The sequence below is a fragment of the Bufo bufo genome, chromosome 4 (assembly GCF_905171765.1).
Source record: "Bufo bufo chromosome 4, aBufBuf1.1, whole genome shotgun sequence".
Taxonomy (NCBI): Eukaryota; Metazoa; Chordata; class Amphibia; order Anura; family Bufonidae; genus Bufo; species Bufo bufo.
The window spans coordinates 553,890,801-553,905,149 of NC_053392.1; the positions used below are offsets into that span (position 1 = coordinate 553,890,801).

Sequence of the window (14,349 nt, forward strand, 5' to 3'; positions counted from 1 at the left end):
CTAATACAGAGATGCCCAACCTGCGGCCCCCCAGCGTTGGAAAAACTATAACTCCCAGCATGCCCTGATAGCTGAAGATTGTCGGGCCATGCTGGGAGTTATAGTCTTGCAACAGCTGGTGGGCCGCTTGTTGGGCATCCTTGGTCTAATACCTCATGCAACCTGTGGACAGATGTGGTGCTGTTCTTTTTTTGGTAAGGGAGCAGCCATCTTTTTGTAGCCCTTGACAGTCTTTTTAAAAATATAAACTAGCTGCAGGAAATGTTAAAAGTATTGATTGTTCATTCCCATACATAGGGGAATGTAAGGCTGGAGCTACACAGGGACCACGGGTCCATTTTAGAGATGTGATTTGGCTGTAAAATAAAAAAAGGCAAAATCTTAGGAAAGACGTAGTCACACGCAACTTGCATTGTGGTCTGTGATGGCAAAATTGTCTGCGACTTGCAACCAAAATTCTAACAGTGAATTTTTCGCATTTTGTGTTGCGGTTGCAGCCGGTCACGTCTCATCTCTATAGAGTAACATTACATGCGATGTCGCAGTGTGGCATTGTGCTCTTCATGTTGGTGTGTAGACCCAGCCTAAATGCAGCTCAAACTGGAGAGGGGAGCAATGATTGGAAACGTACGGTTCATTCCAATCCTTTCCCAGTGTATCAGCCAAAGGACCCTTAGGCCCCTTGCAGACGAACGTGTCCGGATGCGTTGCGGCAAACCCCCGAGAGTAGGTACGCAATTGCAGTCAGTTTTGACTGCGATTGCGTTCCGTTGTTCAGTTTTTATCGCGCGGGTGTAATGTGTTTTGCGCGCGCGTGATAAAAAACTGAATGTGGTACCCAGACCCGAACTTCTTCACAGAAGTTCAGGTTTGTGTTCAAGGTTGTGTAGATTGTATTATTTCCCCTTATAACATGGTTTATAAGGGAAAATAATAGCATTCTGAATACAGAATGCATAGTACAATAGGGCTGGAGGGGTTAAAAAATAAATAAAAATAAGCCGGCATCTCTTCTGTCTTCTTCTTTGAGGAATAGGACCTTTGATGACGTCACTGCGCTCATCACATGGTCCATCACACGATCTTTTACCATGGTGATGGATCATGTGACGGACCATGTGATGAGCGCAGTGACGTCATCAAAGGTCCTTTTTCCTGTGCACAGCAAAGAAGACAGAAGAGAAGCCGGGCTGCGCGATCAAGTGGAATAAGGTGAGTTATATTTACTATTTTTTTATTTATTTTTAACCCCTCCAGCCCTATTGTACTATGCATTCTTTATTAAGAATGCTATTATTTTCCATTATAACCATGTTATAAGGGAAAATAATAATGATCGGGTCCCCATCCCGATCGTCTCCTAGCAACCGTGCGTAAAAATCGCACCGCATCTGTACTTGCTGGCGGATGCGTGCGATTTTCACGCAGCCCCATTCAATTCTATGGGGCCTGCGTTGCGTGAAAAATGCAGAATATAGAACATGCTGCGATTTTCATGCAACACACAAGTGATGTGTGGAAATTACCGCTCATGTGCACAGCCCCATAGAAATGAATGGGTCCGGATTCAGTGTGGGTGCAATGCGTTCATGTCACGCATTGCACCCGCGCGGAAAACTCGCTCGTGTGAAAGGGGCCTTAAACAGGTAAATGTCCCAGTTCTAATGGTCCTGTGGTACCCACTGGTCTTTATTTTCCTGCTGTATGTTCACACGACTGCTATATGCTACCATGACGGCTGAGTGCCAGTCACATGCGTGCAGGAAAATAACCACCAGTGGGGACCTTTGGAGCGTCTTGGGAACAAACAAAGGCACTTTTACATAGGCCGAGAATCCGCCAGATAATCACTAACTAGCATTCATAGGAACACTTGTTAGCGATGATCTGGAGGTGTAAAGGTTCCGGCGATTACCTGATGAGTGAGCGAAACACTCGTTCGTTGGGTAATATGATCATTTGTGCAGTCACCTAAACTATCGTTTGCTAGCAGCAGATGTAGCCCTGCCATCTAAACGGCCTCTGCTGCCGGCAAACAATGAGCCAGTATGAGAGAGAGCGATCACAATAGTGACCACTCCACTCCATACTGTGGAGGAGATCGCGGAATGCTTCCTTCCCGACCATCGTCTGCTGAATTGTCCCCTGTAAAGAGGGTTTCAGGCTATATTCACACAACAGTGAAAAACAGCCGTCTTCAAAGCAAATTAAAGTCTGTGGGGCTATTCACACGTCCACTATTTAATGCTCAGTGAATAGTGGACGTCAAAAAATAGAATATTTGGCCGTTTTCAATAGGCCCATTTTTAACAGCCGTGTAGACAGGAGTACACCCGTCCAATGGCCGTTAAAACGGCTTACAAAAGTCTCAGGAAGAAAAAATATAAAATAACTCGCCTCATCCACTCGAATGTGCGGGGAAGAGCGAGTGTTCTCGTACGTTCCAGTGGATGAGGTGAGTATTTTAATTATTGTTGTTGTGTCTATTGTCTGCACTCGCAGGGTTGGGGGGGAGGCAGGTGCATTATATATGGGGTCACAACTGGAGGCTATTATCTATACTGGGGGCCATTATTACTAGTGTTGAGCATCTGAAGTCACTTCCTTTAAAACTTCAGAATAATACTGTACGGAGATCCGTCTCCGTACAGTGTTAGGTTACTTTCACACGCGCGTTTGGTGCGGATCCACAAACGCATCCGTTCAGATAATACAACCGCATGCATCCGTTCAGAACGGATCCGTTTGTATTTTCTTTAACATGGCCAAGACTGATCCGTCTTGAACACCATTGAAAGTCAATGGAGGACGGATCCGTTTTCTATTGTGCCAAATTGTGTCAGTGAAAACTGATCCGTCCCCATTGACTTACATTGTTCGCCAGGACGGATCCGTTTGGCTCAGTTTCGTCAGACGGACACCAAAACGCTGCATGCAGTGTTTTGGTGTCCACCTCCAAAGCGGAACGGAGGCAAACTGATGTGTTCAGAGCGGATCCTTATCTATTCAGAATGCATTAGGGCAAAACTTATCCGTTTTGGACCGCTTGTGAGATCCCTGAACGGATCTCCCAAACGGAAACCAAAACGCCAGTGTGAAAGTAGCCTTAGAATGCATGGGCGCCGATGAGCCGAAGTTAGTTATTCACAAAGTCGCGTGTGACTCATTCACACGTCAGCGTTTCACGGACAGCACATGTCCCCATTCATTTTAATGTGTGTATTTAGACACCAGTGTTTTTAGCACGGTTTGTGGGTCAGTGTTTTTAGCACAGATGCATGCTCTATTTTGTCCGTGTTCAAGGATCCATCACGTCCATTATAGTCTATGGGTCCGTGAAAACCACGGATGCCATCCGACTTCGTGAGTAGCTTACTTCGGCTCATCGGAGCCATACATTCTAATACTGTACGGAGACGATTCTACGTACAGTATTGTTCCGAAGTTTTGAACGAAGCGACTTCAGATGTTTCATCTGAAGCTCGCTTCGCTCATCACTAATTATAACAACAGGGGGCGCATTATTTATACTGAGGGCACTATAGGGAGCACTGCAGAGGTTGGGGTTTTAACTTAAAACAATGAAAATCATGTGTTGTTCACGGCTGTTAAAAATGGATGTAAAACGGCCATTAAAAACGTACCGATGGCCAGAAAATGGATGAACACATGGTTCAAAAATGGTCATGAAAAACTGTCAGTGTGGCTGTTTCTAACCCTGTCCTGTGAATGTAGCCTTACAATAGGAAACTCTTGAGTTCCCCTTTAAAGTTTGCAGAATATTTTTCTTCTGGAGGATTTGCAGCTCTCTTCTGGAGCTCCTCTTTGGCTTCCTCTAGCTTTCTCTCAAGGTGTCTACCTTCTGTCGGTGGCTTCCAGAATAAATCCATGTGTGTTCGGGTTTCATGTCCCTGTTAGATCAGGGTTGCTCAGTAACTAGGTCAAAGAATCAGAAAACAGCCTCTATTTCAGATCAATTCTTCATATCTCAGGATTAGGAAGGCATTCTTAGCATGGTTTGTGTTGGCTCGTGGACATGGCTTTTCTCCAACATTAAATCCTTGTACAGATTTGTTCTCGGGACACAGCGACTGTTATTCCATGGAAACGAGTAATGTACATGGGTTTTCCTTGCTTTTGGCAGTAAAAGCCCTCAAAGGGGAAAAATTATTAAAGGCCCAGAACTTAACATTGATTTGGGTTAACAATCCTAGTGTTTTTTTTTTTTTTTTTTAGATATATATTAATGAAGGAAATATTAAATCACTAAGAGTTTCTGGGAGCAGTCTAGAATTGCAGAGTAACCTCATGTGCACGATTCCCATTGCAGAGCTACAGAAACGGCCTCATCCAGGCTGGTTGAGGAAGGGGGGTGGAACCGGTTTTAGAAATGGGTGCCGATCCCAGAACTGGCATCTAAATTTTGTTATTTTAATCTAAATAGGTCAGGCTTGTGCTGATTTAATTTACATTTTTAATATTAAAGAAGCACTCCCACAAAAATTACTACTACTAAACTTCTTACCAGTGACTGTATTTGTGAGTTATAACCTCCCTTCTGATCCTCTGCTGTGTCATGTGACCAACACTCTGATCTCCAACTGACACAGGACAGAAAGTCAGTTACTGCTCTATTCATTCCTATGAGACTGACATTGAGGCTCCAATAGGAATACACAGAGAAACCGACTTCCTGTCCACACGTTATTTGGAGAGGCAGAGTGCTGGTCACATGACACAGCTGAGAATCAGAAGGGAGGTTATAACAAATACAGTCACTGGTAAGAAAATTACCTTCACTACGGTTTACATCATGCACCTTTCTAATAGGTCACAGAAAAAAGAATTATGGGATTGCTACTTTAATATATTATAGCTGTGTTTTTCTGATACTGAACTCCAAATACCTTGAAGACATGGATGTAAAACTCCAAAAAAACAGCTTTCTCTATTGGTTGCTGCAGGAAGCCAGAATGTATGCTTTAAAGGGACCCCATCACGTTGAAAATGCAGTCCTCTCTGTGAACAGCACGCTACAGAGCAGGAGGAAATGAATATATTGATTTTATAGTTTTCTGAGAAAAAAAGGACTTATTACAACTTGTATTTTATCATTTAATGCTCTGCTTATTCTGAGCTTAGGAGTCCAGTGGGCGGTCTCCTAAGTGATTGACAGCCTTCCGTGAATCGGTGTACAAGCAGAGATAGCTGTCAGTCACTGAATCGGATTGCCCATTGGACTATACCTGTTTAAAGGGGTTCTCCGGGCTTTTAATATTGATGACCTATCCTCAGGCTGTAGATCAGTTGGCTCTGCGAATCTGGCGTGGTGGTATACGCGTCCTAGGATTGGCATCCCATATAATAGTAGTAGTAGTAAAGGACCGGCACTCACTCTTGAAGTCTTACAAAAATTTATTTATTCCATATCTGTGTCTGTGAAGATTCCAAGGTACGATTATCACAGACACAGATATGTGTGAATAAAGAAATATTTGCAAGATTTCAAGAGTGAGTGCCGGTCCTTTACTACTACTATCCTCAGGATAGGTCCTCAATATTAGATTGGCGAGGGTCCAACACCTGGCACCCCTGCCGATCACTTGTATGAGGAGACGGAGGCCACAGTGTGCACGTGCCGTGTCTCTTGCTGCTCACTGCTGCTTTGCCATATACAGCAGTGGTGGACAGGAAGGGATATGGCACATGCACGCTGTCTCCTCATACAGCTGATGTCAGACCCCCGCCGATCTGATATTGATGACCGATCCTAAGGATAGGTCAACAGTATTAAAAGCCTGAAGAACCCCTTTAAGTTGTTTGATTCATGCCATTTAAAGGGGTTCCCTGGATAGGGGTGGCCTTGGTTGGTACTGCAGCTCAGTCCAGAACCCTTTAAGACATATTTATTAGAAACTGGAATGCTCCAATAACGCAGCGACACTGATATATCAGGCAGCAGGTGAACCGTCGACTCTTGAAGTTGACATGTTGGAAGCAGAAAAAATGGGCAAGCGTAAGGATCTAGGCAACTTTGACCAGAGCCAATTTGTGATGGCTAGACTGCTCCAGAGCATCTCCAAAACAGCGGGTGTTGTGGGGCGTTCCTTAGTACTGAAAGTGACAGCAGGGTCATAGGGAACGAAGACTAACCCGTCTGGTCTGATCCCACAAATCGCTGGCTATGACCAAGGTCTTAAGAGGTCCATACCTTGGAGGTCAGAGCAGAGTTGGCGGCATGAGGAAGGCCTACGTAGAGTTAGGCCTCCTGCACATGACTTCCGTTTTTTTGCGGTCTGCAAATTGTGGATCCACAAAACATGGAAGCCGCCCGTGTGCCTTCCGCAAGTTGCGGAATGGAACATGCGGCCCATTGTAGACATGCCTATTCTTGTCCGCAAAACGGACAAGAATAGGACATGTTCTATTTTTTTTTTTTTTTTTTTTGTGGGGCTACGGGACGGAGCAAAGGATGCGGACAGCTCACGGAGTGCTGTCCGCATCTTTTGCTGCCCCTTTGAAGTGAATGGGTTCACACCCGAGCCGCAAAAACTGCGGCTCGGATGCGGACCAGAACAACGGTCGTGTGCATGAGGCCTTAGGCAGATGGTTTTAATTATGGCCAATTTGTAAAATGACTCAGTGCTATAAAGTAATTTTTTTATTTTTTATTACTCATTATTTCATTAACATCATTGTCTGCCCGTTACAAGGAATCCACTCACGTGGGTACTTACCTGTGCTCCACAGGGCAAACAGTCTGGTTCCCATACCTCAAGTATGATTTGTATAATGTGGGAGGAAATCTTGAAAAACTCAGTGAAACCCGAGAAGAACCTACAAGCACAGCTCAGATGGTACCCGGGAGTCTTCTGGGACTACCCAACCACTTCCAGCACTTGACTACCGTGTCTTGAGATACTGGATAGGAAGGACTATGTTGTCGTAGGGGTAGGTCCTATGCAATCTCCTTGCTGCTTCCTGAGTCTGTGGCTCCTGCCTCATGCACCCAGCCCGGAGAACCCTCCATGTTATACTGGGCCGTAATAAGACACATCTAGGAGACTAGGGGAGCCATACTGGACGCCTCCACACTTATACCGAGGCAGACCTAGGTTGTTTCTCTCAGGGTTACATGAAATTAGGTTTTAGCATGTATTGAATTAAAGAATTTATTATTTTATGTTTTAGTATCCAGACAAGCAGTGAATTCTCAAACTAATGATGGAATTTGACATAAAAAACTGCTTCATCAGATGCCAAATTAAGGCTCCTACACTCTTAGACCTCGTTTCCGTTTTTCACTGACATGTGCTATCTGCATTTTCCACGGACAGCACGCGTACTCGTTTATTTCACTGTGTCTGTTCACACATCAGTATTTTTATACTGACCATGGGTCAGTGCTCTACTTCTGTACATGATGCAGACCAAACACGCCAATTGAAGTCTATGGGTCACATTACAGATGGCATCCATGTTGCGTCCGTTTTTCACTGACCACTGATAGGAGATGCTCTGGAGATTAATTTCCAGCTGAGCAGCGTCCGTGTAATGATGTTAAATGGACTGTTTTTTTTTCCAGAAATGTGACCGAGGCCTTAAAGTGCCATCCAGGCTCTGCCATGTGCATGATGTGCTGGGCTAGTTGAAGTTCATTTAGCATGTATGCATGATAGCGCCCAATGTATGCTCTAAACATATTCATAGGGCTGAATTAGCTTGATGAAGGGCCAAAGAGAGTCGTTTTGGCCAGTGTTGCATGCGGTAAAAGCTTGTAATTCGCATCCATTTAATGTGATGTGACCAGACCTTAAGGGGTTGTCAAGGATTTTACAAGTGCTGGTCTATCCTCAGGATAGGCCTTCACTATCTGATCGGCAGGGTCAGGCAACTCGCACCTCTGCCAATCCGCTCCAGCACCAGAACTACACAGCGCCATCTAGTGTGTAGTGGACGGGGCTGGTTACTGCAGCGCTGCTACCATTCATTTCAAGGGCAAAGGCAGTTACCAGCCGTGTCATTCTGGCGCTGACCTCAGATCAGCTGATTGTCGGGGTGCAGGGTGTGGGACTTCGGAGGACAACCCCTGTAAAATCCTGGACACCCCCTTCAATCTATTATAAGGCGAAGATTCCAAAGTACGATTATTAGACTGCAGTACGATATAGCACTATATCACCGCCAGTGTTATATTATGGGGGAGTCCATGAAATCACAGGGGTACATGCCTATGATATATGTATCCAACAATGGCCTGAAAGAGCTGGCACCCCGATTTACTCTCCTGATGCCTCAGATTTCATACAGTAAGGCCTCGTTCACATGAGTGTGACGGATTGGCTCCGGATGCCTTCAGTGAAACTCGCACCATTTTGCAAGCAAGTTCAGTCAGTTTTGTCTGCGATTGCGTTCAGTTTTTTCCGCGCGGGTGCAATGCGTTTTGATGCGTTTTTCACACTCGTGATAAAAAAAATGAAGGTTTACAAGCAACATCTCTTAGCAACCATCAGTGAAAAACGCACTCCATCCGCACTTCTGGATGCAATGCGTTTTTCACTGAAACCCCATTCACTTCTATGGGGCCAGGAAAAACGCAGAATATAGAACATGTTGCAATTTTCACGCAACGCAGAACTGATGCGTGAAAAAAAATGCTCATGTACACAGACCTATTGAAATGAATGGGTCAGGATTCAATGCGGGTGCGATGCTTTCACGTCACACATTGCACCAGCGTGGAAAACTCGCTCGTGTAAGAGGGAACACAAGCCGGGGCTTCTTCACCCCTGTCATTTTTTTATCTGATTGAGACGTGAAATGAATCCAGCGAGGAGCGTGGACAGGAGAGACCTCTGGCACCTGATGACTGTGAGGAGCTATCACATGACGGCGAGGCTTTTGTTCCAGCTTCTCGCTATCTATCAGCAGTCGGTGGGGGGTGCTGGCAGAGTCGTGCATCCTTTCACTTCCTCTTCTTCCTTTTGAAGCCACAGATTGCTGTGAGTCAGATCGCAGGCTGTCCTATTGCTTGCAGGATGCTGTTTACCTGTTTTGCATAGGACCTTCCCACCCGTCTGAGTCAGCACGCCTCACCAAACACATAAGTCAAGGAAAAGCAGGCAATCGGGATATTGTGCGTGCAGGAGGATTGCCACACTGCTCTGGATTGTATCGCCCTGTGCTCTTCAGCAGAGGTGAGTGGATGTGTATGCCGGTAGGTGTCCTCGAGGCCTGGCTTTACTTACCATGAGGGCCCTCCATTACACTGCATATACAGTATCTCTTGTTCTAAGGTCTTATCCCCAGGTGTGGTACAGGGGAATGCTGTCTATTGCTTCCTGTTATCATCCATGTCGGGAGGGATTTTGTGTTTTTTCAGTGGCATAAAAAGTTGTCCCGTCCCGTCCCCCCCTCATCAATACTTAGCCACTGTCCTCCATCTCAGGAGCATCCACTTGTAGGCATCTTTGGCAGGGCTGCCCCTTTAAGCAGCAGATTATGATGTCCTTTCTACTTTGTATCCTTGGACATGAATAGGGGAAACGCTGTTGGATCCGTAGAAGTGGACGGTCTCTTGTTTTCTGGCTTGGGCTCGTGAATTCCTGTAAGTGACTCAGGAAATATGTTTTCCTTTTATTGTATCCTCGAAGTGTTATTCATGACAGATGAGGTGACTTATCCATATCTACCGTAAGTGTGTGGTTATTACTCAGACAGGGTTATACAGGGGGGTTGTCTATGTACCCATATTGTAGCCGAACCTGGAAAGTAGTGTTCCCTGTCCTCTTCTGTCAAGTGTCTCTCTCACTCGATCACTGTCTCTCTCTGTCTGTGTGTGTCTCTCTCTCACTCTGTGTCTCTCTCTCTCTGTGTGTGTCTCTGTCTCTCTCTCTCTCTCTCTCTCTGTTTGTTTGTGCCTCTCTCTGTTTGTCTCTCTCTGTTTGTGCCTCTGTTTGTCTCTCTCTGTTTGTGCCTCTGTTTGTCTCTCTCTGTTTGTGCCTCTGTTTGTCTCTCTCTGTTTGTGTCTCTCTCTCACTCTGTGTGTGTGTGTGTCTCACTCTGTGTCTCTCTCTCTCTCTCACTGTGTGTGTGTCTCTCTCTTGCTCTCTCTCTCTCACTCTGTTTGTGTCTCTCACTCTCTGTGCGTGTGTCTCTCTCTCTCTCTCTCTCTCTCTCTTTCTTTCTGTCACTCACTGTCTCTCCTGCTGTCTAATCTCGCTTTTCTCAGCTCTGGAAGGTATATATCGCTGTAATTTACAATACAGATTTGCTGCCTTAGGAAAGATGGGTGACAACCTGTATGTGAGCTGTAATGGTGGCCATGTTTGTCACCCAGCTTTCCCGGTAGAGAGATGGCTACAGAATAGCCTTTAACGTCTTGACAGAAGAGGACATGTGAAGGTTTGTGTAGTCTTGTGGCTGGTCAGTGACTATTTTGCACACACGTATCATATATAACATATACTCTTTGATGCTTTATCAGTGCGGGTCGGCAGGCTTGTTGTCCTTAGGCCGAAACCCCTCTTGGTAGCATGTAATGGAGGTTCTGTGATGGCCACCGCAGGCAGCTGTGTGGAGGGACAGATGGCTCCTCTGCGGAGGTCCTCCCACACTTGGCCACCTGTTACTGTCACTGTGATTTTTGCTTTGAGGTGAAAATTCACACCATGGAGATAAACCAGAGGAGGTGGTGTCCTGTAGAGGTTTACATTCCCTCCGTAAGTGACGTCCAGGAGATTTTCATATCTGTGAGGGAAATCCCCGGATGATTGTGCTGCGCTCACATTATACCGGGAAGTTGTTTGACTTATTTTTATCTATGTTTTCACTGTGTGTATATGTGCCTGAGAAGGCCAGGTGGATGCTCTTCTGACCTCCGGTGGATGTATGTGCCATGAATTGTCCTGGCGCACATGTGAAGCATATAGTGTGAATGCCCCCTAAAGCCCATTTTGCTCCAAACACGTGTGGCCATTATCTGGTCATCTTATTCTTCTCTCTGGTGGACTAGTAATTCATGTTGTATCATCATTCTGCCCGTAGAGTACATCCACACACCACGACTACCTTGATGAATTTCTGTCACTGGAATTGATCAGCAGGTTTCTTTGAAATTCGCCACTGTAAAAGCAGTCCAAATTGGGCTGTCTTTTGCGACAGCGTTGCTGCAGGTGTCTCTTTCCGAGCTGCAGCCTGAACTAAAGACAAGGCAGGAGGTGTGTCTGTGACTACCGTAGACTACCTGTACTGTAGCTAAACTGTAGTCACAGATATTAGCTCATCCATAACAGAGGAAAATGTCACAAAAATGCCAAATAACGGCCAAAAAAAAAAAAAAAAAAAAGCAGCATCAAGGGACCATACACAAAAAGGAAATTCCTCCAGTGGCCACGCGGTGTTTGCCACCCATTGTTTAAAGTCGTGACTGCACCAAAAAGGGGTGTGACCCTTCTCGGCGTGGTGTGTGGACAGCTGCCGCGGCTGTCCACTTGCAGCTAGGTTCCATTTAATGGGGGGTCAGCGGCTTCTAAAGTGAACAGCCGTGGCAGTTTTTTGCCACGCTATACGTATCTGATTTTGACAGCGTCAAAATCTGCAGTGTGAACAGGACCTAAGAGTTGGTGAAATCTAACCAATCTGACTGATCCTAAACTGTGGCCCCGAATGTCACTGGAGAAGAGGCAGCATGTGGTGGTCTCCACTGATGGCAGGTAGGAACCTGGTCGGTGGCCATCACAATAGATGATACTATGGATGTGCCTAAGAAATATAATTTGGTCCAATGAGCAGCTGGCTAGATTATTCCACACCACAGGGTGTGAACAGGGCCTTAGAAGCCTTGTGGCCCCTGAGCTGGTGAAGGAGCAGTTGGAAGACTGGTAACGTACGGCCACAGATAAACAGGTTGTATTGTTTGGCAGCAGCTGTTCAGTCCTCGGTTTGTGATGGTTGCGGTGGGACAACGCTGTGGTAGGCTTCAGGACTCTGCTATGTAATGTGGGCACATCGTCGACTCTCCTACTTCTTACGTGTGGGCTTATCTTTTTGGTTCTGGTAAATTGTGCCAGCTGCTTTAAATATCCATCTTATTAACATGTTAAATGTTCCAGACAGCCCACACACAGATCTGAGCTCTAGCAGTGTGTTGTGGAGGAAGAGAGCGTGGCTCCACGAGGGGAGAGTCGACTCCACCGCCCTCGTACGTGGGGATGGGGGATTAGTTTCAAACAGAATCTGTCACCAGTTGACAGATCCCCCTTCACAAAGCACTGGGTCAGTTTCTTGAATTGACCCAGCCATTTTGATAAAATGTAGTTCACTACCCAGCAGTGAGTCCTGATAGTCGGGAGGACCCGGCTTACCCCTCCGGGGGTCGAAAGTTCATGAATATCGGGACTCATTGGCTGGGTCAATTTTAAAAAATGACTTGGCATTTTGTTCAGGGGATCTGTCTGTTTATGCCGGTGACGTTCCACATATTGATCAGCTATCCTCAGGACGGGCCCGACACCCGGCAGCCCCGCCTAACAGCTGTTTACTTCCTGGTCAGTTTTACCACCAGACAGAGGAACATTGCATAGAGATGACTGGTTTTGGACATTGAACAGGCTTGACATTATTTATGTCGGGGTGGCTGGACACAACTGTTATATGTGGATGAGTCCTAAAATGAGGGTAGTAGTTGTCTGTAGAGGGTAGGCCAAGGAACCTCAGGCTGCATTGACACTGTGCAGGAAAGCTCCTGGTGCACAGGGCAGATGTCAAGTGTCCTTTTTGACCTCCAATAGCTTTATTTCTTCATGGAAAAGTGCCCTCTGCTATGTGATTCCATAAATTGACAGTCTGCAAAAAGGAATGATGCTGTATTTTAGTTTATTTTGTGTGTGTGTATATATAGATAGAGAGAGAGATAGATATATATATATAGATATATATATATATATATATAATCTATATCTCTATCATGGCAGACTATGGGTTATATATGCCACTTTATGCCTATATAGCGGTATAGTTGGAGGCATCTGCCAGAGGTAGACATAGGTGGATCCTCCTGAACTCTGCAGTGTGGATTGACTCTTACCTCCACATCAGTGATAAATGGTGGATTCGGCCTCAGTTGTGGATGGAGATAAGATCAGTTGTGGTAAGTCATTGGTTTCTCTAGATCTGATCATATTAGTTGTCTTTCTCAGTCAGACCATAATGATAAGCATATAAAGGGGTGTCCTGCTTGTATCTGAAGCTTCCTGCTTGACCTCCTTTCGCTGTCGGACATCATGATGATCCTGGATTACATAATCCCCCACATGAGTGGTGAGGTCACTGCTTGCTGCAAGAACAGCACACCAATCATCTGATGTCATCTATATTGTGGGAATACTTCAGTTGCCAGGCTTCCAGCTGCTGTTGTTCCAGCTGCTGTATATTCTCTTTATATGGGAGATCAAATCACTAGGTCATCAGTATCTGCCCTGCTACACATAGGGCTTCTGGCCTTCAAGGGGTTGTGCCAAGATTTTGATATTGATGGCCTATTCTCAGGATAGGTTAATAATTTCAGATCAGTGGGGGGTTCTACTCCCAGCACCCCCGCCCATCAGCTGTTTGAAGAGACCACGGAGCTCCGGTAAATGGTTCGGCTTCTCCTAGGCCAGTGACATCACGATTGTCAGTCACATGGTCTAGGTCAGTGATGGCGAACCTATGCCCTCTCTGTGGGCACCCACACCCTGGAAAAAGTCTATGGTGTACCAATATGTCTTAGACTTATCCTGCTATTCAGCAGCGCAGGATGCACTATGAACAGCACAGGCAGCACACTGAATGTAGGCAGGATATTGTAAATAAATGATAAAGTACATGGAAGATATTCCATATTGGACTGTAGTATTCAAGGTAAATTGCTGTGTTGGCACTTTGCGATAAATAAGTGGGTTTATGTTGCAGTTTGGGCACTCGGTCTGTAAAAGGTTTGCCATCACTGGTCTAGGTGAATCTCATTCCCATTCAAGTGAGTACTGCAATACCAGGCTCAGCTGCTATCTAATGGACGGCACTGTGCTTGGTAAGATGCACGGAGGCCGTGGCGCTCAGCGGAGAGCTATGGCCTCCTCAGACAGCTGATCAGTGGGTTTGCTGGGAGTCAGATCCCAACCAATCTGATATTGATAGATCATCAATATTATAAACCCGAAAAACCCTTTTAAGGCCCTTTACACAAGCTTATTATTGGGAATGAACATTGATAGGAACTGTTTGGCTGATCGTCAGTCCATCTAATCTCACCACCGATCAGCTGACAAATGAGCAAATGCTTGTTTGACATCTGATCCAGTCTATTAT

The 14,349-nt window shown here is 45.6% G+C and overlaps 1 protein-coding gene across 2 annotated transcripts in view; it reads left to right on the plus strand.

Annotated features, from left to right (window-relative positions):
* PELI1 (pellino E3 ubiquitin protein ligase 1) overlaps positions 1–14,349 on the plus strand; it is a 51,376-nt gene that overhangs the window by 18,978 nt on the left and 18,049 nt on the right. Inside the window, exon 1 of one of the 2 annotated variants that reach the window (XM_040430121.1) lies at positions 8,971–9,197. The exons of the other annotated variant lie outside the window; for it this stretch is intronic. The gene's annotated coding sequence lies outside the window, so the exon portion shown is untranslated. Of the gene's footprint in view, positions 1–8,970; positions 9,198–14,349 lie in introns of those variants that run through there. 2 annotated transcript variants of the gene reach the window in all.